The sequence below is a fragment of the Trichosurus vulpecula genome, chromosome 1 (assembly GCF_011100635.1).
Source record: "Trichosurus vulpecula isolate mTriVul1 chromosome 1, mTriVul1.pri, whole genome shotgun sequence".
Lineage (NCBI taxonomy): Eukaryota > Metazoa > Chordata > Mammalia > Diprotodontia > Phalangeridae > Trichosurus > Trichosurus vulpecula.
In genome coordinates, this window is record NC_050573.1 from 317,335,520 (window position 1) to 317,362,459 (window position 26,940).

Genomic DNA, 26,940 nt, shown 5'->3' on the forward strand with positions numbered 1-26,940 from the left:
AAAATAGTTATACAAGCTTTTTTTTGTGGTGGCAAAAAATTAGAAATTGAAGAGATTCTCATCGATTGGAGACTGGTTAAACAAGTTTTGCTATATGATTATGATGGAATATTGTTGAGCTGTAAGAAAAGGTGAGCAAGATGCTTTCAGAAAACCCTAGAAAGACTTACTCAATCTGATGAAAAATTAAATGAGCAGAACCAGCAGATGTTATACACAGTAATAGCTATGTTTTATGAAGATCAATGCTATTTTCAGTAATATAGTGATCCGAGAAAATTCTGATGGACTTACATTGAAAATGCTATCCACCTCCAGAGAAAAGAACTGATGGAGTCCTAATGCATATCAAAGCATGCATTTTTTTACATTTCTTATTTACCTTGGTTTTCATTTTTTTTTTATTTTTTGGTCTTTGTTTTCTTTCACAAGATGACTAATATAGAAATGTTTTGCACGATGTAATGGCAAGTAAAGTGGGACTTTTTGTTTTGCTCTTTTTTCTTTTGGGGTTCTAGTTCTCAGCACTAAGGTAATCAAGTGCCTTTAATTGAGACTTTGTTTGAATCAAGAGTCTTTGATTAATCAAGAGTCTTTGATGACCTACTTAAGTCACAAGAAAGTCTAAGTCACATGAGTTTGAGTCACATGGTTGTGATGCCCTCTGCGGGCTCACCCTGAAGAAGTGTATGTATATACTCTGAGGTTAGTATTTTGCTTTTGAAGTCTCGCTTGTTGGAAGAATTTTCCTGTGACTTGGCCAGACTAGACTCTGAATAGCCATTAAGGAGTCCCCCCAGCTTTGAAAACCCAGATGTTCATGCTTCTCTCTCTGGCAATTATGTATGTATTGTTATAAAGAGACAGTTAGGACCTCTGTCTGCTGATTTGCATTATTTGCTTTGTTTAAATAATTTCTGCTTGTAATTTCTGTGTTCTCTGAAGTTCAGGGTACTGCCTTTTTCCTCTGAACTAAGTGAATGATTTTTGTTTAATTAATTTGTTTAATTAAAGTGAGACTGTAACCCCTTAAAGTTGCTTTCCTTAAAAAAGCAGATCAAAGAACCTATGCTAGTAGTCCTCCTGTGAGGTAGTGTTAATGGCCTTATATCTCCACAGCAGTTGGAAGCAACATTGTTGTGACACAGGACTGCACATGCACTACCTGTATCAAATTGCTTGCCTTCTCAATAAGGGGTGAAAAGGAGCAAGGGAGAAAATTTGGAATTCAAAGTTTAAAAAAAATGAATCTTAAAATTATTTTACATATAATTAAAAATTAAAAGTTTTAAAAAACTTAATTACCTTTGATCTTCATAATAAATCTATGAAATAAACAGTTCACAATTATTTTCCCCATTGTGTTGAAAATGAAAATGAAGCTCAGAGGGTTTAATAGACTTACCAAGATTACACTACATTAATAGTTGAGTTGAATTTTGAACTCACTTTTTTTACTAGAAGTCCACTCATAATTGCTTTAATGTGCCATATTGCTTTTATAGGTGACTATTCTATCATAGGGAAAATTCTTCACACAGCTTCAGAGAAGAGAGTTATAAAGATGGAAGCTTAAATATATGACATTTATTTTCTATTTCTCAATAATACAATAATAATAATACAATACAATAATAATAATGTACAATAATAATAAAAAATCTACCTAGACTTTCTCACTATATGTGTATAACCTTAAGGAGAAAATCAAATTTTTTTGTAATATTATTAATCTTACACTATTTCAAGCATGTTTATAGAATCTTTTATCTCCCATGGATAGATGAAATAGAACTCTTGGTATTGTAGAGGTTATGTAAGAGTTTGATAATTTTTTTCACTTCATTTAGTACATAAACAAATAATATTCTGTATTTTTAAATTTTATGTGTGTTTGCTTGATCTCACAAAATTAATACTTTTTATTGCATAAAATTCAATTTAGCAGCTTAGGCTACTTTCAAATGAAACCCCAAATAGTGACTATGTCATCATCACAGGAGTTTGTGACCATCAGCCCTTACCAGACTCGATATCTCGATTTGTCTGTTTATCTTGGGATGCTTTTATTCTCTGGGCCAAAGTCCATGTATTTTAGAAGCATCAGTTTCTTCCTTAAAGAAACAAAAGACAAACCCTAAGAATGAGATGTGTTCTTATACAGACCTGCAATTGTTTAAAAACATAATTTTGGAGAGTTTCCTGAGACACTAAGAGATTAATGACTTGCAAACAGGCACAGTCCTAGTATGTATCTTCCCAATTCTAAGGCTGCTCTTGGCTCTTTATTTTTCAAAAATTCTATCATTAATAATTTGGTCATTAACCAAAACTTAAGAATATTTTAGCAAAGAACTTAGAATGTCCATGTATTAGAGGATCAAAAGTTTCTTTAAGGAATTTTCCCTAATGTAATTAGTCTATTTTATACCCAAAGATCAATCTAAGTAGGTTGTGCATGTGTGTTTGTGTGTGTGTGTGTGTGTGTGTGTGTGTGTGTGTGTGTGTGTTATATAGCTCTCAGGAAATTTGCATAAGTTCAAACAAGAAACTAAATTTAAACTTATGTAAGCTTCTGCCACCAATCATTGCTTAGCGAAGAGTAAGGCATCAGATAAACATCAAGAGGTCAGTAAGCACTGTTCCCACAGGGAAGCATTATATTTACTCCAAATAACTCATTGCTGAATCAGGTAATATTTCTATCCTATAGCTGATTTAGAAAGAGAGTTTTTAATAGTGCATGGATTCTTAAATTTTTATGTGTTTCATTGATCCTTTTGGCAGTTTTGTGAAGTCTAATAATACTGTCATTTGTTCTACACATTCATGTGAAAGAAATGCTATATTTCATTGAGAAGCTAATAAAAGGATGCATTTTTTGCATTCCAAGTTAGCACAGCCCATAAAATCTGTCTTAAAAATCCCTAGCATAATATGAAGCATCTTTAACTTGACTTCAAGAAAACAAGAGTTCAAGTCATGAGTCCGATGCTCACTGTCAAGCTCTGAAATAAATTAAATTCACAAGTGGATGAATAAGTTGTTTTTAATTCAGATAATGGGGTTGTAAGCTTGAGGCCCTGGGATCATCTTCCTCTGAATACATGGATCAAGAAACTTACAAAAAAGGTTTTTTATGCTTTTAGGAGGAAATGTGGATGGAGGCCACATGAGATAGGGAGCCCTGGTCTTGAGACCCCAGCCATGGTAATCTAGGCAAGAATGCTCACTTCATTCAGGTTAATTTATCCTTCATGATCTAACTCATAACAAATCTCAATGAATCATTAAAGGACACTGGGAGCCCCTTTTGGCAGCTAATCTGGCTCAAGGTGACATTGTTTAAAAGGCAAAGTCCCAAGGTGGGTACTTAGTTCCACCTAATTGAAAGTAAAGGCCTCAAGAGCAAGAACGCAAGGAGGTTGCTAGAATTCTGACATTACTAAGATTATTCAGAGGAAAGGGCATTCTTACTGTCAGTAAAGCATTTTGACGGAGAAGTTAATATTGTGTTTGATATTAACAATATTCCTGTCATCATTAACGGGGCTGATAGAGATAAACAGAGGATTTATAAGTAATGACTGACTAAAGGAAAAAGCTGCCTCAATGTAGTGTATTATAAATTCTAGACTTAATACTGAATAAGCCTCCTATCTCTCCTTACATCCTTTGGCCATTAGTGCCTCTAGCCCTTTTGTGGCTACATATTTCCCTACATTAAAAACAAAAATAAAACATCAAGAAGTCATCAATCCAGGCCTAGCAAGATTACTGAGGGTAGATAATTCTAGATATTTAGCTGGATTACTAAATTTCTAAATTATTTTTAAATCATTGGTTTGTCAAAGAATGGGACTTTACTTGGTTCATTTTCTAAAATATTCTGCCCCATTTATCGTTGGTTGCAACTACTTTAGCTTCTCTTCCACAATCAGCATATAAGGTTATTCTCCTTCTTACTATTCATAAGAATCACTTACCTTAGTATGAGGACTCCTGAGAAAGCTGAGACTAATTGTTGCTACGGGGGAAAGCCAATCACAAAAGCACTGAAATTGATTTTATTTGGTGAAGTTTGGAAGTTCTTTTCTCTTTTTGTATTTTTGTGAGCACTGTTATGACTCTATATATCCCCTCTCCCATTGAGTGATCCCTTTTAAATTAATTCAAAAAATAAAATGTAGTTTAAAAAATTAATGAGTGTTTTTAATTAATTAATTAATAATTAAATAGTTATTCAATTTAATTAATCAATCAGTGTTTCAGTGTTCTAAAACTGTGCCCCATGCCTCTGCAGAAAAGGAGAGATATATGCCTTCTCATTTCTTCTTCATAACCAAGTTTGGTGATACCAACCACACAGTATTAAATTGCAGTTTGTTATGGCAGTTGTTATTGTTTTTATTGTTTTCCTCCTAAGTTCTTACATTATTTTTATAATGCTTTTAAAGGTTTCCTTTATTTTTTCCTACTCATCCATTTTTTTAGGCAGTAATGTTCAGTAGTTTGTTTACTCACTCTCCTATGGATTTTCATCTATATTATTTCCATTTCTTTTTGATTACAGATAGTTTTGCTATTCAATCTTTAGGTTAGAATTGATTTGTATAACTTAGCCACTGGTATAATTCCAGGTGATTTTTGAGAATGGTTCTTAACTCCATCAACAATATATAATTATTTGTCTTCCCTTGGCCCTTTCAAAATGTAGTATGCACATTTTAATTCATCTTCTTCAATTAACTGTCTGTAAAATGAAACTGTGGAGTTGATTTTCACTCTTTTATTTGAGTATAAATAATTTGTAATTGTAATTTTCAGAATTATTTATTTATAGCCTTTGATATTTACACATTGTAGAATACTCCTAGACTTATTTTTCTATGTAAATTCCCAGTACAGCATAGATATATCATAGATGTTTGATAAAATTATTCCTCACTCTTTCATCGATTGTTTCCTTGTGTTACCCTAGTTTCATTGATATTCATTTATGCAAACAAAGCTTTTCAATTTAATGTAACCAAAATAGTCCTTTTTGGTCATTTATCATAATCTATCCATTAAAAAAATTACTCTGGAGAGTAATAAAATGCAGAGCCAAGGTGGCAGAGTAAAGGCAGGGACTTAACTGAGATCTCCCCCAAACCCATCCAAATACTTTTAAAAATGGCTCTAAACAAATTCTGGAGAAGAACCCATGAAAAGGCAGAGTGAAACAAATTTCCAGTCCAGGACAACTTGGAAGGTCAGCAGGAAAGGTCCATTGCATCTGAGAGTGGAGCACAGTCCAGCACAGGCCATGCCAGCACAGACCCAGCCTTAGCAAACCAGGAGCAGACCCAGCCTTAGCAAACTCAAGCTGCAGCAGTAGTAGCAGCACCTGCTTCTGGAGCCCTCAGCCTAGGGTCGTTAAGAGGCTGAAACAACTTGTCAGAAGGACACTACATGGGTCTTGTTGCTAGCACTGATGCAGGATCCTGTTGCTTTGTCCAGGCTCATATCCAGGTCCAGGGTGGCAGTCCCAGGGTGAGGGGGGCACTAGTATAGCAGAGCTTTCAGCAGCAATGGGCGGGGAGCCCCCCTCACAACTACGAGGCAGAAAAGAGTGCTTGTGGTTTCTCACAGACCAAAGCCCCGGGCAAGAGAGGAGTAAATACCTCCCTTTGAATCCTACCACCTTGGAAGCACTGAAAACTTATGGGTCCTTAGAAGTATCTCTGAAAACAGCTGCACAAAAAAGGACTCTGCTCCTGCTATAGCTATGGAATTTAAATTATCTAGAGCTTTTTTAATTTTTGTCACAGTTGTTGTAATTGTCATCCACTATTTTTATTTGACTCCTTCAGAACCCATTTCTCAAATAATTTGCTTGAAATGTGCTTTGTTCTGAAACTTTCCAACCACAGTAGGTTAAGTTTCAGGTTCGCAACACCAACATTTTTAGCAGCATATTTCATTTGTGACCTAAGTATTACAAACATTTTCAATAAGAGTAATCTTCACAAAGGTCTAAATTGTGATATATTCCAGCTGAAAATATCATACCCAGCAAAGATAAGTATAATCCTAAATAAAAAAAAATGTTTAATGAATTGTCAGCCTTTCAGGATTTTGTTTAAAAAAACCTGAATTCAATAGAAGATTTGGCATAAAAAGCCAAGAGAAATATAAGGTGCATACCAAAAAATAATTACAAGGGACTCAATAAGGACAGACTGTTTACCTTTTATGCATGTATATGTATGTCTAGGATTGTTATTAGTAATTGAGTAATTGATAAGAAAGATTGGGATAGACCTAAGCGTGATATTACTTTAAAAAGTAAAACCATTTAGGAACAGCTAAATAGTATAAATATACAAATGAGGTGTGAGGGGAAGCACTGACACAGAGGAATCAGATGGGGGTGGAGGGTTGTTAGTTCTGGAAACCTATTTTCATTTGGAACGCGTTCAAGAGGGAGCTATACACACACATATACACATACACACATGTATGAAAAGACAGGTCTGCCTTTTCAATTCAGAAAGAAATAAAATGCTAAGGGAATAGGGAGGGGGCAAGGATAAGTGAGGAATCTCTAAAGGGGAGGATGAGAGAATAGGTTAAAGGTGGGGTATAGAAGGGCATTTGGATTAACGGGAAAGGGAGCATAAAGAAGGCATCCTTTGGGGGATAGGTCAAGTGGATCCTTGGAGGGGAGTTAGGTGAAGTAATAGGAAGGCAAGGTAGCCAGTAGACATAAAGTACAGGAGGGATAGGAAATAAAAGATGCATAAATATGGAGTAGAATTTGTTAGGGAAAGTATATGTCTATATATGCATGTTTGTGTATGTATCTATATGTGTAAATATATATCTATACATAAATACATCTATGTTTAATTTTAGCCAGGGGTGGGGAGGAAGTGAAAAGAACAAAGTCAGAAGTGCATAGCAGAGAACAAAAGAAAACAAGGAAGCAAAGAGAAGATGGACAGCATCTGAACGCAACACATTGTATTTGTTTTATAGGCTTTCTTGGAATGGAAGTTTATTGCTCTGTATTTTGAATCCTCTCTTACATTCTGCTGTGAATCTGACATGCTTCTTTCTTTTCTTGTTTTGTCTTTAAGTTTTAGTATTTAAGTTTATAATGTGTTTATTTTTTCTTTCCTTATTGTGTATTTAAATTTATAATATGTTTTTTTCTGTTCTTATTGTGTATTTAAGTTTTAGTATTTAAGTCTAAAAAAAAATAAATTGTGATACAAGAGGATCTCTGTTCTTTTGTGAAGGAAGGAGGGATAGAATAGCCCCGCGGTAAAAGTATGGAAAACAAACCCCAGTGATATGCCAAGGTACTGTTAGCCAGTTTGCCTTGAAAGATATTTTATAGACTAATTTGGCTTGGAACATGTGTGCATTAATTATTCAGGCCATCTATTTTGTCTCAGTACTGAGCAGAGGTGGCAAGTGGAGAAGGGCAGAAGCAAGGACACGGTCTTTCCAGCCCCAGCCCAGGTTCCCCATCTCTCATAACTCAAAGCTCTCTAGCTTTCTTACCTCTCTCTTTCACCACCTGCCACCACTTTCCAAGAATGCTCATGCGAAAGAAATAGCCAAAGCTGACTCAATGCTATTTGAAGATATTGACAATTTTGGCTGTGCAACTAATGATAAAAGGCTTTTGCCTACAATGTGGTAACATAACTGGAACCAGTTACAGAATGTCCATGTATGCATTCCCCTCAGACATGATTATCACGATTCTCCCAGAAGCAGTTCCTAGCTTTCTTTAAATGGAGAGGCCATAACAGAAACCTGGAGAGATTTGCACATTCAGCAGCCATCCTTTACAAAAGCAGTATGTAAACTCAATATGAAAAAAAGCTAATTTTCAGGCAAAAGATGAAGAAAACTCCATAGTTAAGAAAAGCATTTGTCCCAAATGAAGAGTATTTTTAAATAGAAAGAATTAGAGTGTCTTTTTTTTTGGTAAACAGCAAATAAAACAATCTAGATGGAGTAGATGATTCCTCTTTAGGGAAAGTTGGAAATTAATTTGGGCAGATATATTATGGTAAGATTGTATAATGTCTCTAAATATGCCTACAACCTTGTATTTTATGCATTAGTTAATGAGAAACAAGTGTGTGTGTGTGTGTGTGTGTGTATGTGTGTGTGTGTGTGTGTATAAAAACAGATTTAAGAAGATTCTTTGGACAAGTGTACATAAAGAATTGGAAATTCAAAAGGGATGTAGAAAAAATCCAGGCTTGAAGTTACAAAGTTCTTAATTAAGATAGAAACAGTAAAATTGGAAGGAAAGAATGAATATAAGAAATATTATTTTCAGAATTAGAAATATTTGGTAACTCATTGCAGAGGGAAGCTGAGGAAAGGGTAAAAGATCAGTTGGAATGTTAGCACTCTATTGACTGAAAGAACTTAACATAAATGTAGATTGCCATATTAAAGTCCTAAAAGATGCAAATGTTAGGCCTGAGATTTCATTTTTATAGCAAATTTCCAGATGAGGTATTTTATGGCATAATGTGGCCTAAAATGCACAGAAATTTAATATCATAAGATGACTTCTCCACCTAGAATACAAGAATTTTCTGCTTTAATTAAAATCCGTTGCAAATTGGCATTTTCTCCACACATTTTCTTGACATAGCTTAAAGCACTGAGTCATTTAAGGGTTAATTATTTTACTCTTTCAATGTGTTCATGATACTTTGATATGCATAACTCTTATGAAAATGAAGCTCACAACCCACTGATGCCTTTGTATCCTGTGGGATTCTTGTCTATGAGGATTATCCATCAATCCTCAGTAAAGTGATTACACACCATGTAGGAGGATTTTTTGAAGGGTTTCTAATATTTTGTGAAAATCAGTGCAGCATTTAATCTCATCATCTGTTATCCTTCTTTCAGCTTACAAGAGCAACCAAATTCCTTTTCTAATTACATGTGTTAGAGATTATTTTGTACTCAAATTCTTTCACATAATTCATCTCTGATAAGCCTTCTGTGCATTTCTCCACTGCAATTTTGTTACTAATATTTGTTTAATTATAACATTAATTTTAATTATAAAATTTTATTTTTAATTTATGAAATATAATAAGCATTTCTATAACATAGTACAAAAAAGATGATTGCACACATGAAACTTCAAATCTACTATGCACAACTTGCTATTCCTTTCAAATAAACAACAAAATTATCCCTCCCCAGAGATGACTACCATTGGACAGAAATTGATAGATAGATAGATGATAGATAGATAGATAGATAGATAGATAGATAGATAGATAGATAGATAAACAGTAAAATTATTCCATACATACTTCTACTTTCTTTCTACAGTTTTTTTTTTTCCTCTGGATGTAGAGAGCAGCTTTCTTCATATGTCCTTTATATTTAATTTAGGTATTTATAATAGGCAAAATAACTTATTTGCTCAAAGTCATTCTTAAAGCAATATTGTTGTTATTGTATACAATGCTGTCTGAGTTTTGCTCGTTTTGCTCTTTATTATTTCATGTAAGTCTATCCATGCTTTTCTAAAATCATTGAACTAATCATTTCTTATAGCATAGGAGTATCCCATTATAAAATGAGTTAAAAATATTTCCCTTCTTCTAGCCCCTTTCCCAAACAATTACAAGGCAAACATATGATATCAATTTTACGTGTAAAATCATGTTATGCATTTCCATATTTGTCATGTTGCAAAAAGGCAAGAAAAACAAAGAAAATGAAAAATGCACAATCAAATTTGCATTCAGAGCTTATCAATTCTCTTTCTGGAGGAAGATAGCATTCTTTATCATAAGTCCTTTGGAATTTACTTGGATCATTGTATTGATCAAAGTAGCTAAGTCATTCAGAGTTGAATATCTTTACAATATTGTTGTTACTATGTATGATAATCTCCTGGTTCTACTCATTTTACCCTGAATCAATTCAAACAGGTGTTCACAGGTTTTTCTGATAACCCCCCCCACCCAGACTTTGTCATTTCTTATAGTACAAAAGTATTCCATTATGGTCATATACAGCAACTTACACAGCCATTCCCCAATTTGTAGACATTTCCTCAATTTCTAATTACTTGCCCTTTTCCTTTAGAATATAGACTTAGCAGTAGTATGGCTGATTCAAAGGGTATACATAATTTTGTAGTCCTTTGGACATATTTCCAAGTTGTTCTCCAGAATGGGTGGACCAATTCACAATTCCACCAAAAGTGCATCAATGTCCCCATTTTTTAACATTGCCTTGAGCATTTGTTGTTTTCCTTTTTCTGTTGCATCAACCAATGTGATAGATATGAGGTGATACTTCAAAGTTGATCTAATTTGCATTTCTCTATGTTCTTCTCTCTTTGAACCCATTCAGAGGAGAGTAACCTTCAAGTGTTCCCCCACCTTGCACCATTTTTCTCTCCACTGTAAAAATTCTTTTTTGCATACTTCCTTTATGTGAGATAATTTTTCCCATTCTTTGTCTCCCTTCCCCTTTGTCCCAGTGCATCCATTTTTATCATCCATCCATTAAAAAAATCATCCCAACATGATCGACTCACTCCCAAGCTTTCTTTCTATGTAGAGTCCTTCTAACTGCCCTAAGATAGTGCAATTGGGGGAGAGGTGAGTTCACAGGTCTCTTGGTCTGTGCTCTGATCTTTACCCAGGAAGGACCCATATTCCCCAGTAGCTGCATGAACTAGTTCTCTTCTCTCACTTGGAACATGTCCAAGCCGAGAATTGAAGAAGCTGCTGCTGCTACTATCACAGCCATCTCCAAGGCCCACTGCTGGTATTGCTGCCACCTGTATCTGAGCCAGCCTTCACTCTGGTATCATAGACCTCTCCTTCCAGCCTCCTAAATTGTTTTTGATGACTCATTTCAACTGTTTTTGGCCATGCTGCTCCAGAATTCAATTTGATGTTTTACTTTAAAGTTGTTGAGAGGGGAATGGTGGGAGAGTTTGGCTGAATATCTGCCTGTACTTTACCATGTGGTTGCTGCCCTTCAATTACATTTCTGACTTGAATTTTCAGTTTTTCATAGAAAATAATAGGCAGACCGAGGAAAGTTTACCTTTCAATCTTGCTTTTAACATTTGCCAACTAACTGACTATTAGCAAGTGGCTTAATCTTTCTGAGCCTTAGTTAGGTTCAAAAACCATGTTAGGTTTGAGGAAGGAGTGGAAATGGAGAAGGGAAATGAATAAATATTTATGTAGCACCTTCTATATAAATGAAAATGTGCCAAGCACATTGCACATGTTATCTCAATAGATTCTCAGAAATCCCCTGCAAGGCAAGCATTATTAAATCCATTTTAGATTTCAGGAAACTGGGGCAAGCAGAGGTTGAATAACTTGCCTAAAGTTACACAGCTAGTAAGTGCTTGAGGCCACAATTGAACTGGTCTTGTTGACTCCAGACGCAGTACTCTATCTACTATGCCATGTTCCTATATGTGGAGATGGGTGGGGGGATGGGGTCCAGCCACTAAAATGGACTAGTTTATGTCTCTCTCTCTCTCTCACATATATATACGCATATATGTATAAAATGTATAAACATACACATATAAATGTGTGTGTATTTATGTATATGTGTGTAGGTGGATATATGTACGCATATGTATGTGGATATATGTATAGAAATAGATATATTCTATATATGTATAGATATACAGACACACATGTACACACATGTACACATATACATATATGTGTATGTGTATAGGTATATGTTATATGTATTTGTGTGTATATAGATACACATAAACAGATATAAATATGTGTATATATGCATATATGTATATATACATACATATACACGTGTGTGTTTACACTTTAGCCCATTTTAATCTCCCAATAACTTTTTTTCTGAGATCCAACTAGACTAGATTGAAATCATTATCACCTTCCAAAGTGATGAAATAGGGAAAATTATGGCAGCCACCCACTTTACCCCGTCAGGCGGAATCGTCTTTGCTAGTCACAGCATTAAGCATTAATGAGAATGTGCCACTACCTGGACTGCTTTATGTGAACTCTTTGCTAAAGTACCAAAGTACCAAAGTTTATCTCCACAGTCTCCATTCAGCAGCTGTGGTTCTTATGTGACTAACTCCGTTATGACGAATGATTTAGTTAATCTTAAGGATAGGCTAAGTGCTCAGTTCTATCATCCATAAAAGGTCTGAACTCAAATTATGGAAGCCCCAGAACCCTGAAATAGCACAACATGGTAGCGAAACAAACTGTTATTGAATAGGAATAAAGTTATGTCTTTTTGAAGCAGAGAGAAGTCCAGGTAGAGACCCTGTGAAACACCAGCCTTTAATGGAATTTTCAAGCTTTTTCAAATTTTTTTTTGTTCAGCTAGAAGCTTCCAGGACCTTAATTAGAACAGTACTATTTACATTATCTGCCCTTCAGTAACAGTGGTGAGAGTGAGGTATGTCTCAAGGCAGTTAAAGACGTCCATTTACCTGGACAAGTTTTCAGTACTACCTGGCTAAAGGTGTCTAGAAAGACTAATAGGATGGGGTCAGATCATGGTCACCATTACAGATGAAAATCAAGAGACCCTTTTTCTCCTTACTTTTCCCCATAAAATCTTACACAAATTCCCTGCCTCATACAGGTAAAAATTGTCAGTAATATCATTAGTGTTTTGCACATTATTTTGGCCTTGTTCCAGATGCCTAGAATATCAAAGGATATTGCACATAGCAAACGCTCAGTAAATATATGTTAAGCTGAATACTGTGATTTAAAAAATAAAAAGATCTGTCAATTGGTGTTTTTCCCCCAGACTTCCATTACATTATGTAGGGAAGGAGTGTATTCTGAAGTTCTCATACAATTCATCCTGTTTTCTATAATTTGGCTAACCAGAATGTTTTATTAAATGCCACTTCAACAGAGCTATATTAGAATAATAATTGATCTTTGGAGCGATGAGTCAAGTTTATGAGAGCCTGATATACTTTCTGAATGACATAAGATTAAGTTGTTTTGTCCAATTTTGTTTTACACCTGTTTCATTGTAGTCTCATTCTTGAAGATCAGTGATCCATATTGGTATTTCATACTACAATAGGTTTGAATTTTCTCTAGTTATTTCATCTTGAGATAGGTTATTGTTTTCCCCTTTGGGGACCTATATGAAATAGGGACAGTGGTGTCATATTTTCTTACATAAGGCAACTTTCAGAGTGGCTTTCCAAGGGCAGACTGAAAATTCTAAGATCCATATTTTTAAGTGGGGTATAATTAGCACAGAAGATGAAGGGAGAAAAGGATAACAATCATTTATACAGTGTCTACTATTTGTCACTTTTCAAATATAATCTCAGTTGATATTTACAACAACCCTGAGATGTAGGTAATAAAATTCCCATTTTTTTCATTTGAGGAAACTGAGGCAAACAGAACTTAAGTGACATCCCCAAGATTACTGAGCCAATCAGCATCTGAGGCCAGATTTGAACTCATATTTTCCTAATATGAGGCTCAATGTTCTATTCACTGTGCCATCAGCAGCTCCTGTGTATTATGGCAGATATAGGTCTAACTCTACGGTCATGAAAGTGTGGGTTCTAATTCTGACTCACACATTAATTAGGTGATGCTCAACAAGTCACTTAGCCTCTTAATTTCCTCATCTACAAAATCTGGATAAAAATAGTACCTACCTACTACCTACTGGAATAATTGTGAAGACCTTGGGCAAGTCATTTAACCTCTACTTTTATCAGTTTCCTCAACTGCAGAAAGGTTAAGAGTTGGACCATAGAATTTCTAGAAATCTCTAGAGTCTAAATGACTGTTTTTCAAAGGTCTGGTCCCAGTACTACTTCATAGATGTGATGGATGCTCCTTCTCATAGACCAGCATCTCCATTTTCTCCAGCTCTTTGTCCCTCAGAGCAGTTTTCTTCCAGATTTTATAGACTTGTAACCTAGAAGATCTCAAGAACAGTTCAATGGCTCCAAATTACCTCCTGTGCTGTGAAATTCATGGAAATCAAAAGAGAAGGCTGGAGAGGGGGAGGGAAGGTAAAGAAATCCCAATGGCTGGACAATAGATCTGGAGACCAAATAACTTGAAAACTCATTGTTTCATGTGCCAGAATTTCTGTGAACAACAACACATTTGAGAATCATTGCTCTAAGTTATAGAACTGTAGCCAGGATGTAGAAGAGGATCTCACCATCCACTGAAATGTAAGCTCTTTGAGCATAAAATCTGAACCATGAAAATCTGTATTCCCAACACCAAGTACTATGGCCTTATTCACAATTAGTCATCTAATCAACATTTGTTCAATCCCCAGCTAAAGACTGTCTTTTCATAGAGGCTCCATAGGAAATAAGTTTGACAGCTTTAGAGAGGAGCTGGTGACTTTGAATTTTCCCTCTGCTAAATACTATGTGATCCTTGGATCACATCTCCTTATTTCCCACCCTGTTATACTCGATTTGGATTTCTTTGACTTCATTACTATTTCCTCAACCCGGGTATGTTTATCCCTCATGTCTTTTTTCAAATTCTTTTTGTATATTGTCTTTCTCCTTTTGTCTGTGTGCTTCTTAAGAGCAAGGACTCTTTCTTTTTTTGTATTTTTTTGGAGGGGGAAAGGCAGGGCAACTGTAATTCAGTGACTTGCCTGAGATCTCACATCTAGTAAGTGTGTAAAGTTTCTGAAGCCAAATTTGAACTCAGGTCCTCATGACTTCAGGGCCAGTTGCTCTACTCACTGGGACACCAAGCCTCCCTGCAAGGACTCTTTCTAATTTCATTATTTGTGTCTCTAGCAATTAGCAAAATATCTGGCACATAGTATATGCTTAATAAATATATATTAAATATTGATTATTTTTTCCTTGTTCATTATTTATTTATTTAATATTTTTAATTTTCAGCATTGATTTCCACACCAGTACAAATTTTCTCCCCATTTCTACCCAACCCCCTGCTCCAAGATGGCATATATTCTGATTGCCCTGTTCCCCAGTGAGCCCTCCCTTCTGTCACCCCACTCCCTCCATCCCCTTTTCCCTTATTTTCTTGTAGAGCAAGATAGATTTCTATGATATATCTTATTCTGTATATCTTGTATATACAGAATAATGTATATCTTATTCTGTAGTTGCATGCAAAAAAATTTGGAACAACTGCTTTTAAAACTTTGAGTTCCAAATTCTCTTCCCCCTTCCCTGCCCACCCACCCTCCCTAAGAAGGCAAGCAATTCAACATAGGCCACATGTGGATCATTATGTAAAACCCTTCCACAATACTCATGTTGCAAAAGACTAACTTTATTTTGCTCCTTTCTATCCTATCCACTTTTATTCAGTTTTCTCCCTTGGCCCTGTCCCTTTTTGAAAGTGTTTGCTTTTGATTACCTCCTCCCCCTATCTGCCCTCCTTTCTATTGTCCCCCTTTTTTATCTCATTCCTCCTTCTTTCCTGTGGGGTAAGATACCTAATTGAGTGTGTATGTTATTCCCTCCTCAATTCAAATCTGATGAGAGCAAGATTTACTCATTCGCCCTCACCTGCCCCCTCTTCACTTACAATGAACTGCTTTTTCTTTCCACTTTTATGCAAGATAATTTAAGCCATTCTATTTTTCCCTTTCTCCCTCTCTCAATATATTCCTCTTTCATCCCTTACTTTGATTTTATTTTTTATTTTTTTCAGATTGCTTTTTTATTTTAAGTTTATAAGACACAGTTCTACATAATTTTGAGTTCCAGATTTTCTCCCCTTCTTCCCCAAGATGGCATGGAATCTCATATAACTACCATGTATAACTTCGCATTGAATTAATTTATACACTAGTCAAGTTGTGGAGGAGAATTATGACCAATGGAATGAATCATGAGAAAGAAGAAACAGAACCAATAAAAATACCCCAAAAACAAAAACAAAAGAGAAGAAAAAAGGCAAGCATGTAGTGTGCCTCAATCTGAATTCAAACTTCACAGTTCTTTCTCTGGGTGTAGATAGCATTCTCCATCGTGAGTCCCCTGGAGTTGTCCTTGCACCTTGTGTTGCTGAGAAGAGCAAAGTCTGTCAGGGTTGGTCCTCATGGAAACCATATATCTGTGGTTGTGTACAATGTTCTCCTGGCTCTGCTCCACTCACTCAGCATTATGTCGTGTAGGTTTTTCCAGGTTGTTACAAAGTCCGTATAATCCCCACTTCTTATGGCACAATAGTATTCCATTACCTTACCACAGCTTGTTCAGCCATTCCCCAATTGATGGGCATCACTTTGATTTCCAGTTCTTGGCTACCACAAAAAGAGCTGCTATAAATATCTTTGTACATATGGGTCCCTTCCCCTCTTGTGTGATTTCTTTGGGATACAACCCTAGAAGTGGTATTGCTGGGTCAAAGGGTATGAACATTTCTATAGCCCTTTGGGCATAGTTCCAAACTGCTCTCCAAAATGCCTGGATCAGCTCACAACTCCACCAGCAATTTAACAATGTTCCAATTTTCCCACATCCTCTCCAGAATTTATCATCCTCCTGCTTTGTTATTTTAGCCAATCTGACAGGAGAGATGCGGCATCTAAGAGTTGTTTTGATTTGCATTTCTCTAATCAGTAGTGATCCAGAGCATTTTTTCATATGCCTCTAGATAGCTTTAATTTCTTCCTCTGAAAACTGCCTGTTCATATCCTTTGACCATTTCTCAATTGGGGAATGGCTTGTATTCCAATATATATGGCTCAGTTCCCTGTATACTTTAGAAATGAGGCCTTTATCACAGAAACTAGTTGCAAAGATTTTCTCCCAATATTCTGCTTCCCTCCTAATTCTTGTTGCATTGGCTTTTTTGTACAAAAACCTTTCGATTTAACATAATCAAAATTATCCATTTTGCATTTTGTAATGCTCTCTATCTCTTGTTGGGTCATGAATTCTTTACTTTTCCATAAATCTGATAAGTAAACTATTTCTTGCTCTCCCAAATTACTTATAGTATCAGCTTTTACTCCTAAATCATGGACCCATTTTGAATTTATTCTGGTACATGGTGTAAGATAGAGGTCTATGCCCAGTTTCTGACTTACCATTTTCCAATTTTCCCAGCAGATTTTGTGAAATATTGAGTTCTTAGCCCAGAAGCTGCATTCTTTGGGTTTATCAAAGAGTAGATTGGTATAGTCGTTCACCTCTCCATCTTGTGTACCTATCCTATTCCACTGATCCACACCCCTTTTTCTTAGCCAGTACAAGGTAGTTTTGATGACTTGTGCTCTATCGTACAGTTTAATATATGGTATTGCTAGGCCACCTTCTCCAGCATTTCTTTCATTAATACCCTAGATATTCTAGACCTCTTGTTTTTCGAGATGAATTTTGTTATTATTTTGTCCAGCTCAGTAAAATAATTTTTTGGTAGCTCAATTGGTATGGCACCGAATAGATAGAATAATTTAGGTAAAATTGTCATTTTTATTGTATTAGCTCGGCCTAACCATGAGCAACTGATATTTTTCCATTTATTTAGATCTGACTTTATTTGTGTGAAAAGTGTTTCATAGTTATGTTCATATAGGCCCTGAGTTTGTCTTGGAAAATAGACTCCCAAATATTTTGTAGTGTCTACAGTAACTTTGAATGGAATTTCTCTTTCTATCTCTTGCTGTTGGGCTTTGTCAGTAATGTATAGGAATGCTGTGGATTTATGTGGGTTTATTTTATATCCTGCAACTTTGCTAAAGGTGTTTATTATTTCAAGTAGTTTTTATGTGATTCTCTAGGATTCTCTAAATAAATCATGATATCATCTGCAAAACGTCATAATTTAGTTTCTCTTTTCCTACTCTAATTCCTTCAATTTCTTTTTCTTCTCTTATTGCTACAGCTAACATTTCTAGTACCAAATTGAATAATAAGAGTGATAATGGACATCCTTGTTTCACCCTTGATCTTATTGGGAATTCATCTAGCTTATCCCCATTACAAATAATGCTTGTCGATGGTTTTAGGTAGATGCTATTTATAATTTTAAGGAAGATTCCATTTATTCCTATGCTTTCTAGTGTTTTTAATAGGAATGAGTGTTGTACTTTGTCAAAGGCTTTTTCTGTATCTATTGAGATGATCATATGGTTTCTGCTAGTTTTGTGGTTGATATGGTGAATTATGCTAATAGTTTTCCTAATATTGAACCAGCCTTGCATTCCTGGAATAAATCCTACCTGGTCATAGTGTATTATTCTCATGATAATTTGCTGCAATCTTTTTGCTAATATTTTATTTAAAATTTTTGCATCAATATTCATTAGAGAAATTGGTCTATAATTTTCTTTCCCTATTTTGACTCTACCTCGTTTGGGTATTAGTACCATGTTTGTGTCATAAAAAGAATTTGGTAGGACTCCTTCTTAACCTATTTTCCCAAATCATCTACAAAGTATTGGAATTAGTTGTTCTTTAAATGTTTGATAGAATTCACATATAAAACCATCTGGCCCTTGAGATTTTTTGCTAGGGAGTTCATTGATGGCATGCTCAATTTCATTTTCTGAGATGGGGTTATTTAGAAATTTTACTTCCTTTTCTGTTAACCTGAGTAATTAATGTTTTTGTAGCTATTCATCCATATCTCTAAGTTTGTCAAATTTATGGGCATACAATTGGGCAAAATAATTCCTAATTATTGTTTTAATTTCTTCTTCATTAGAGGTGAACTAACCCTTTTCATTTTTGATACTGGTAATTTGATTTTCTTCTTTCTTTTTTTAATCAAATTGGCCAAAGGTTTATCAATTTTGTTGGTTTTTTCATAAAACCAGCTCTTTGTTTTATTTATTAATTCAATAGTTTTCTTGGTTTCAATTTTATTCATATCTGCTTTGATTTTCATTATTTCTAATTTGGTATTTAATTGGGGGTTTTCAATTTGCTCTTTTTTTAGCTTTTTCAGCTGTATGTCCAGATCATTGATCTCCTTTTTCCCTATTTTATTCATGTAAACATTTAGGGATATAAAACTTCCCCTAAGAACTGGTTTTGCTGCATCCCATAAGTTTTGGTGTGTTGTTTCGTTATTGTCATTCTCTTGAATGAAGTTATTAATTGTTTCTCTGATTTGTTCTTTGGCCCACTCATTCTTTAGAAGTAGATTATTTAGTTTCCAATTAAATTTTCCCTTACTTTTCCATGGTTCTTTGTCACAAATAATTCTTATTGCATCATGATCTGAAAAGTGTGCTTTGAATACTTCTGCCTTTCTGCACTGGATTGTGAGGTTTTTATGCCCTAGTACATGGTCAAAGTTTGAGTATGTGCCATGTACCATTGAGAAGAAAGTATATTCCTTTTTATCCTTGTTCAGTTTTCTCCAGAGGTCTATCATACCTGCCTTTTCTAAAATTCTGTTTACCTCCTTACCTTCTTTCTTATTTATTTTGAGGATAGATTTATCAAGTTCAGAAAGGGGGAGGTTGAGGTCTCCCAATATTATAGTTTTGCTGTCTATTTCTTCCTGTAACTCCCTTAACATATACTCTCAGAATTTGTATGCCTTACCACTTGGTGCATATATGTTAAGCAATCATATTGCTTCATTGTTTATGGTGCCTTTTAGCAGGATATAATATCCTTCCTTATCTCTTTTAATTAAATCTATCTTTACTTTTGCTTTGTCTGAGATTAGGATTGCTACACCTGCTTTTTTTCTTTAGCTGAGGCACAATGGACTTTACTCCAGCCTTTTACCTTTACCCTGTGTGTATCCCCCTGTTTCAAATGTGTTTCTTGTAAACAGCATATTGTAGGACTAAGGTTTTTAATCCATTCTGCTATCTGCTTCTGCTTTATGAGAGAGTTCATCCCATTCACGTTCAGGGTTATGATTTCTATCTGTGTCTTTTTCTCCATCCTATTTTCCCCTGTTTATGCTTTTATTTCTCCCTTTCCCCTTCTTCTCCTCAACAAAGTTTTGCTTTTGCCTGCCACCTTCCTCAGTTTACCCTCCCTCTTTATTCCCCTCCTTTATCTTACCATTTCCCACTTGCTACTTCTCCCCTCCCTCCTGACCACCCCCTTCCCTTTTTCCCCCCTTCCCCTCCTACTTCCCGTAGGACATGTCAGATTTCTAAACTTATAGGGGTATGTTCTTGAACCAGATCAGATGACAGTAAAGCTCAAATACTGCTCTTCTCCCTTCCTTCTTTCCCTCTACTATAATATGTTTTTGTCCCACTTAATTTGGTGTAATTTACCCTTTTATACTACCTCCTTACATCTTCTCTCATAGCCCTCCCTTTACATTTCTTACTTATATTTTTTACCTTTATATCAGTTAATTTATACAGGCATTCACAATATATGTATATCACTTTCAATTGTCATAATGGCTGTACCATTCTCAAGACTGACATATATATGTATATATATTAAACATACATAATATGATATAATCCCACATAAAGATGAAGACAACCAGCCCTTATTGGTTAATAAGGTTTGTGGGGTTTTTCCCCCTGGTTACCTTTTTACGTCTCTCTTGAGTTTTGTATTTGGAGATCAAATTTTCCATTGAGTTCTGGCTTTTTCATCAGGAAGGTCTGGAATTCCCTTATTTCATTGAAATTCTGTCGCCTTGCCTGAAAAATTATGTTTAGTTTTCCTGGGGAGTTGGTCCTTGGTTGTAGTCCCAGCTCTTTTGCCCTTCAGAAAATCATATTCCAATTTCTCCTGTCTTTTAATGTGGAAGCTGAGAGATCCTGCATTATCTCGACTGTAGTTCCACAATATTTGAATTGCTTCTTTTTGGCTGCTGCACTATTTTCTCCTTGAGTTTATAGTTCTGAAATTTGGCTATAATATTTCTTGGTGTTTTCAGTTTGGGATCTCTTTCAGGGGAGGATCAGTGAATTCTTTCAATGACTATTTTGCCCCCTGGTTCTAGGACCTCTGGGCAGTTGCCTTTGATAATTTCTTCGAAGATACTGTCAAGGCTCCTTTTTTCAACGTGGATTTCCGGTAGACCAATAACTCTTAAATTGTCTCTCCTGGATCTATTTTCCAAGTCAGTTGTTTTCCCAATCAGATATTGCACATATTTTTCTATTTTTTCATTCTTAACATTTTGCTTTACTACTTCTTGGTGCATCATAGATTCAGTAGCTTGCACTTGCTTAACTCTAATTTTTAATGAGTTAGTGTTTTCATTTTGCTTTAGAGTCTCCTTTTCCAGTTGGTTGATTTTACCTCTCAGGGTGTCATTTTCTCTATTTAGACTCTGAATCTCCGTGGCCATTTTGCCAATCTTATTCTTTAGGGACTTTTCCATTTTTTCCATGTATTCTCTTACCTCCTTAATTTGGTTTTTAAAATCCTCTTTTAGCTCTTCAAGCAATGCTTTTTGGGCTGGAGACCAGTTCACATTATCTTTTGAGGTTTCCGATGTATCTACAGTGTCATTGCTGTCCTTTTCCATATTGGTATTTTGATCCTGCCTGTCTCCATAAAAAGAATCTATTGTCCTCGTTTTTTTTGTGTTCTTCTTCATGTTTGTTGGTTTGCCTTTTCCTGGCTTTACAACAAATATCTGCCTTTGGGGCTCAGGACTCTCTGTCCAAGCTTTCTTATTCTGGGGGTTGTGAGTCTAGAATTATAGCCTTCAGTTTCCTGTGGTGTGGGGGAGGGGTCTGGCTCCCTGACTTCTCACTCCCTATGGGTGTTCTCCAGCACTGTTGCTTTTCAGCAATGGTATCAGCTGTTTGTTTTTTGAGGTGATCTCTTGCACTTCTCCTGGGGGAGCAAGATTACATCTGGGCTCCTGGTGTTGACCCCTGCCGACTATGCACCTCTGGGACTAATGAACTTCTATTATTTGACCACGGAAGCCCCACTTCTTTCTCCTCTGTTCCAGCATTCTTTTTTTCCCCCTGAGGAATTCTCTGGGTGGGGAGGTGAGGGATTAGAGCCGTTTACCTGACCATTATGTCTCCCAGAAGCTCAAGAACTCTTGTTTCTGGGCTGCAAGTGTCAGGAGTGGGGATTTTCCCAGTCGGTGGCATTGTGCTGCCTCTCATTGCTTCCACAGACTGCCATCCTGTGTTGGGAGGCCTGGGGATCTCTGCCGGTTTGGGGCCCCCGGCTTTCTCCCAGCCTGTCTCCCACGTGGATTTCCCACCCAACCGCTTCCACTTTGGTCTGGAGCAGCACCCCATACTGAGCCCTCTCTGAGCCTACAGAGTCATGCCTTCGGCCTTTCAGACTCTCCCAGCTCTGAAATTTGCTCCACGCACAGTGCTCGTGGTTTCTGATTCTCTCAAATCTGCTCAAATTCACTTTTTTATAGGAATCTGGCAGACCTTGTGAGAGAGCTCCGGTAAGATGCTGCCTTCATGCGGCCATCTTGGCTCGAATTTATTTTTTTTATATATCATGCCTTCGTCTTCAACTCACCCTTTGCCTTCTGTATGTGTGTGTACACACACACACACACACACACACACACACACAAATATTTATATATATATACATATATACATATATATACAGACACACACATAAACATATACATACACACTCACATATACATATATATACATAAACATATATATATATATACGTATATATATATATATATATATATATATATATATATATGCATATTCCCTTCAGCTACCCTAATACTAAGGTCTCATGAATTATACACATCATCTTTGCATGTAGGAATGTAAAAAAACAGTTCAACTTTAATAAGTCTCTTATGATTTCTCTTTCTTGTTTATCTTTTCATATGTCTCTTGATTCTTGTGTTTGAAAGTCAAATTTTCTGTTCAGCTCTGGTATTTTCACTGAGAAAGCTTGAGAGTCCTCAATGTTATTGAAAATCCATATTTTGCCTTGGAGCATAATACTCAAATTTCCTGGGTAGGTGGTTCTTGGTTTTAATCCCAGCTCCATTGACCTCCAGAATATCATGTTCCAAGCCCTTTGATTCCTTAATGCAGAAGCTGCTAGATCTTGTATTATACTTATTGAGTTTCCCCAATACTCAAATTGTTTCTTTCTGGCTGCTTGCAGTATTTTCTCCTTGATCTGGGAGCTCTGAAATTTGGCAACAATATTCCAAGAAGTTTTCTATTTTGGATGTGTGTGAGGAGGCAGTTGGTGGATTCTTTCAATTTCTATTTTACCCTCTGGCTCTAGGATATCAGGGCAGTTTTCCTTGATAATTTCTTGAAAGATGATATCTAGGCTCTTTTTTGATCATGGCTTTCAGGTAGCCCAATAATTTTAAAATTGTATCTGCTGGATCTTTTTTCCAGGTCAGTAGTATTTCAAATGACATATTGCACATTGACTTCCACTTTTTCATTCCTTTGGATCTGTTTCATAATATTTGATTTCTCATGAAGTCAGTAGCTTCAACTTGCTTCCATCTAGTTTTTAAGGTAGTATTTTCTTCAGTGGTCTTTTGGACCTCCTTTTCCATTTGGCTAATTCTTCTTTTCAAGGCATTCTTCTCCTCATTGCCTTTTTGGGGTTCTTTTGCCATTTGTGTTAGTCTATTTTTAAGGTGTTGTTTTCATCAGTATTCTTTTCAGTATTTTTTGGGGTCTCCTTTAGCAAGTCATTGACTTGTTTTTCATGGTTTTTTTGCATCCCTCTCATTTCTCTTTCCAGTTTTTCCTCTGCTACTCTAACTCGTTTTTCCAAGTTCTTTTTGTGCTCTTCCATGGCCTGAGACCAGTTCATGATTTTCATGGAGGCTTTTGATGTAGGCTCTTTGACTTTGGTGACTTCTGGATGTAAGTTTTGTTCTTCTTTGTCACTGAAGAAAGATTCCAAAGTGTGAGTCTGAATCTGAGAGTGTTTTCACTGCCTGGTCATATCCCCATCCAACTACTTGACCCTTCAGTTATTTGTTTGGGTATGACTGCTTGTAGAGTAGAGAATACTTTGTCCCAAGCTTGAGGGGCTGCTCTGTTGTTTTCAGAGTTATTTCTACACAGCAACCCCTGCCACACCAGTGCTCCTCCTCCCCCAAAGACCACTAACCCAGACAGCTGACTCAGCTGTAAGCAGGCTGTGAACTCCTGCTTTGATCTGCCACTTAATTGCCCCCACCAGGTGTGCCTGGGGCTGGAAGCAACTTCAGCTGTAGCTCTGGAAGCAGCTTCATAACTACACCACCTCTACCACCCCTGGATGGTGGCCGACCATGAACTCCTTTCACTCCGTCCCACAGTTTTTCCCCCTAACCTTCTTCGTTGTCTTTGGTGTTTGTGGGTTGAGATGTCTGGTAACTGCCACAGCTCACTGATTCACGGTGATATGGCAGACTCTGGGCTCTGCTGCAGTCTGCTATGTCCGGCTCCCAGTCTGGTTGATCCAGGCTCACCCCAGGCTGGGCTCTGCTTCGCTCTGCTCCCAGCATAGTGTGATAGACCTTACCCAGTGACCATCCAGGCTGTCCTTGGCTGTATCCCTGATTTCCTCCACTATATTGTGGGTTCTTCATTTCTAGAATTTTTTCAGAGCCATTTTTATAGGTGTTTGAAGGGTCCTGGGGGAGAGCTTTAGGCAAGTCCCTACTTTCCAGCAGCCATCTTGACTCCACCCCCTCGACTATTGATTATTACACTTGGCACATCATTTAATCTCCATGAGGCTCATTTTCCTTTGCTTTAAAGTGGGTATAATATTAGCACATCCCTTACATAATTGTGATGATCAAATCAGAAAATGTATAGAAAGCACTTCCCAGACTTTAGACTGGTATATCAAAGTGAGCTATCATTATATAAAATGAACTTTGTCATTTGAAGCATAATTTCCCATTTCTGTCCAGACTAAGTAGCAATGCAAAACAAACTAAAATAACTGTAAAACCTACTGATAGTGGATAGCAGCTATTATGTGTGTGTCCCTCAATTATAAGATCCTACTTTGTCAGTGAAGATGTGTGAATACAGGTTGCCTTGTGGATCTTCTCAATTTCTGATTAAACTCTATGCTACCTTTCCAAGATTAATTAATGATTTATGCCATTTGGCAATGATTAAATGTTCTTTTTCTAAATATTTTCAGGCCATTTCAATTACTACACAATGGTATGTTTATTTGCATTTCTCATTTATCCCCTTGTATCAAAAAGTAAACTTAGTACTACTTTGTAGGTGTGAGGTATACTCCTTCCCATAGAAAAATGCCTCCATTTTCTCCAGCTCTTTTTCCCTGGTAGCAGTTTTCTTCCTGACTTTTCATGGCCCTGTGAGCCATGTAGCTTTCCATGGCCATGCAGGCCAAACCCAGTCTTTTAAACCTTAATTTGTTGTTCTTCTCACTGAAATTTTCTATTCCTCCCATTTTTGTGTTATCTCTAAGTTTGATAATGATAAATTGTGTTCAGATATCAGAAATGTTTTCATTTTATACGAATTTCTTAATCAAATCAACTAAAAATGAAACAAACATGAGAATCCTGCTGCCATTTGATACATTAAAAATGCTTAATTTCTCCCCTGCTGTGTCCAAGTTGTTCTAACTTATACAAATATTTTAAAACAGGGTGAACTTGGAGCATATTTATGTTCCATTATGGTAAATTATCTCACTTTCTTGTAGTTCATTACATTATGTAAATTATTTGTAAAGAAGGGAATGATGAATTGAATAATAAATTGATTTGAAAGTCATAGAATATCAAATATTTTCAACTCATAGATGTTCTAAATAGACAACTCTCCTATGTCCTTGAGAACATACAGTTTTTAAAGAGAGTTTTTCTCCCTACCATTAGACAAGAATCTTAAAGTAACATATCATAAAAATATAAACCAGACTTTTTACTTGTGAGGACTAATAAAAAAAAGATTTATTATAAGTTGATGATCCTGTAGGCAGTAGCACCTGCTTCAAGAATCAGAAAAAACTGTGGATTAAGTATGTGAAGTGCCAAGAAGGTTTAACACAGGGAAGAAGAATTCCCCTCAGTGAAATATTAATAAATAATACAGTATTGTCCAGAACTTGATATCTACATAATTGATTTGTAACCATGATATTCAGGGATGCCTACAACAACCTGAGAAAACAACCATGCCAATTTAATATGCATTTTTTTATAAACTGCAAGAAATATTTCAGTACTAACTGATGAAGGTTTATATATGACCAATTCCTTAATTTCCCTAAAGAATTATTGTAATAATTATTTCTTTTCTTTAATCATTATGCAATTTATCTGAATTCATTTTATATCCTCATTTACTTTTTAATACAATGGAATTAATGAGAAATATAAATAAGCATACCACTTTATAGTAGTTCAAATGACCTCAAAATGTTTAGAAAAAGAACCTTTAATCATTGCCAAGTGGCATAAATCATTAATCTTTTCCTTATTTAAAAATCTCTACATTTGTGAGTGACATGAACTATAAAATAGTTAAACAGGTTTTTGGAAGCTTTATTCTTATTAATCAAAATATATGACTACAATTGATCTACTGAAGTCTTTATAGTGATTTTGTCCCAAAGAGACAGACTTGGTAAATAATTGGTTTGAGTTGGGTACTAAATTTAAGTAATGAGTTACTGATAGGTAAGGTAGTTTAGAAACTGCTAAATTAGGCATATTTTGAGGCCATTATTTTCCACAAGTGAAGTAGGAATTTTCAGATGACAGGAGTATGCCTAATCCTAAATCTGTTGCAGTTAAATACAGTTAAGTATAAAATAAATATTGGTCATTATTTGACTCAGTTATTTTAATTATAAAAATTTTACTATATGTAGAAAATCAATCTGTAAATATAGATGGGTAGAAATACTTTATCTTAGCAGTCCAAAGGGAATAGAGGCTCTAAGTAAAATAATTATAACAGTTGGTTCTATTTTGGATGATTCTGGTGGTG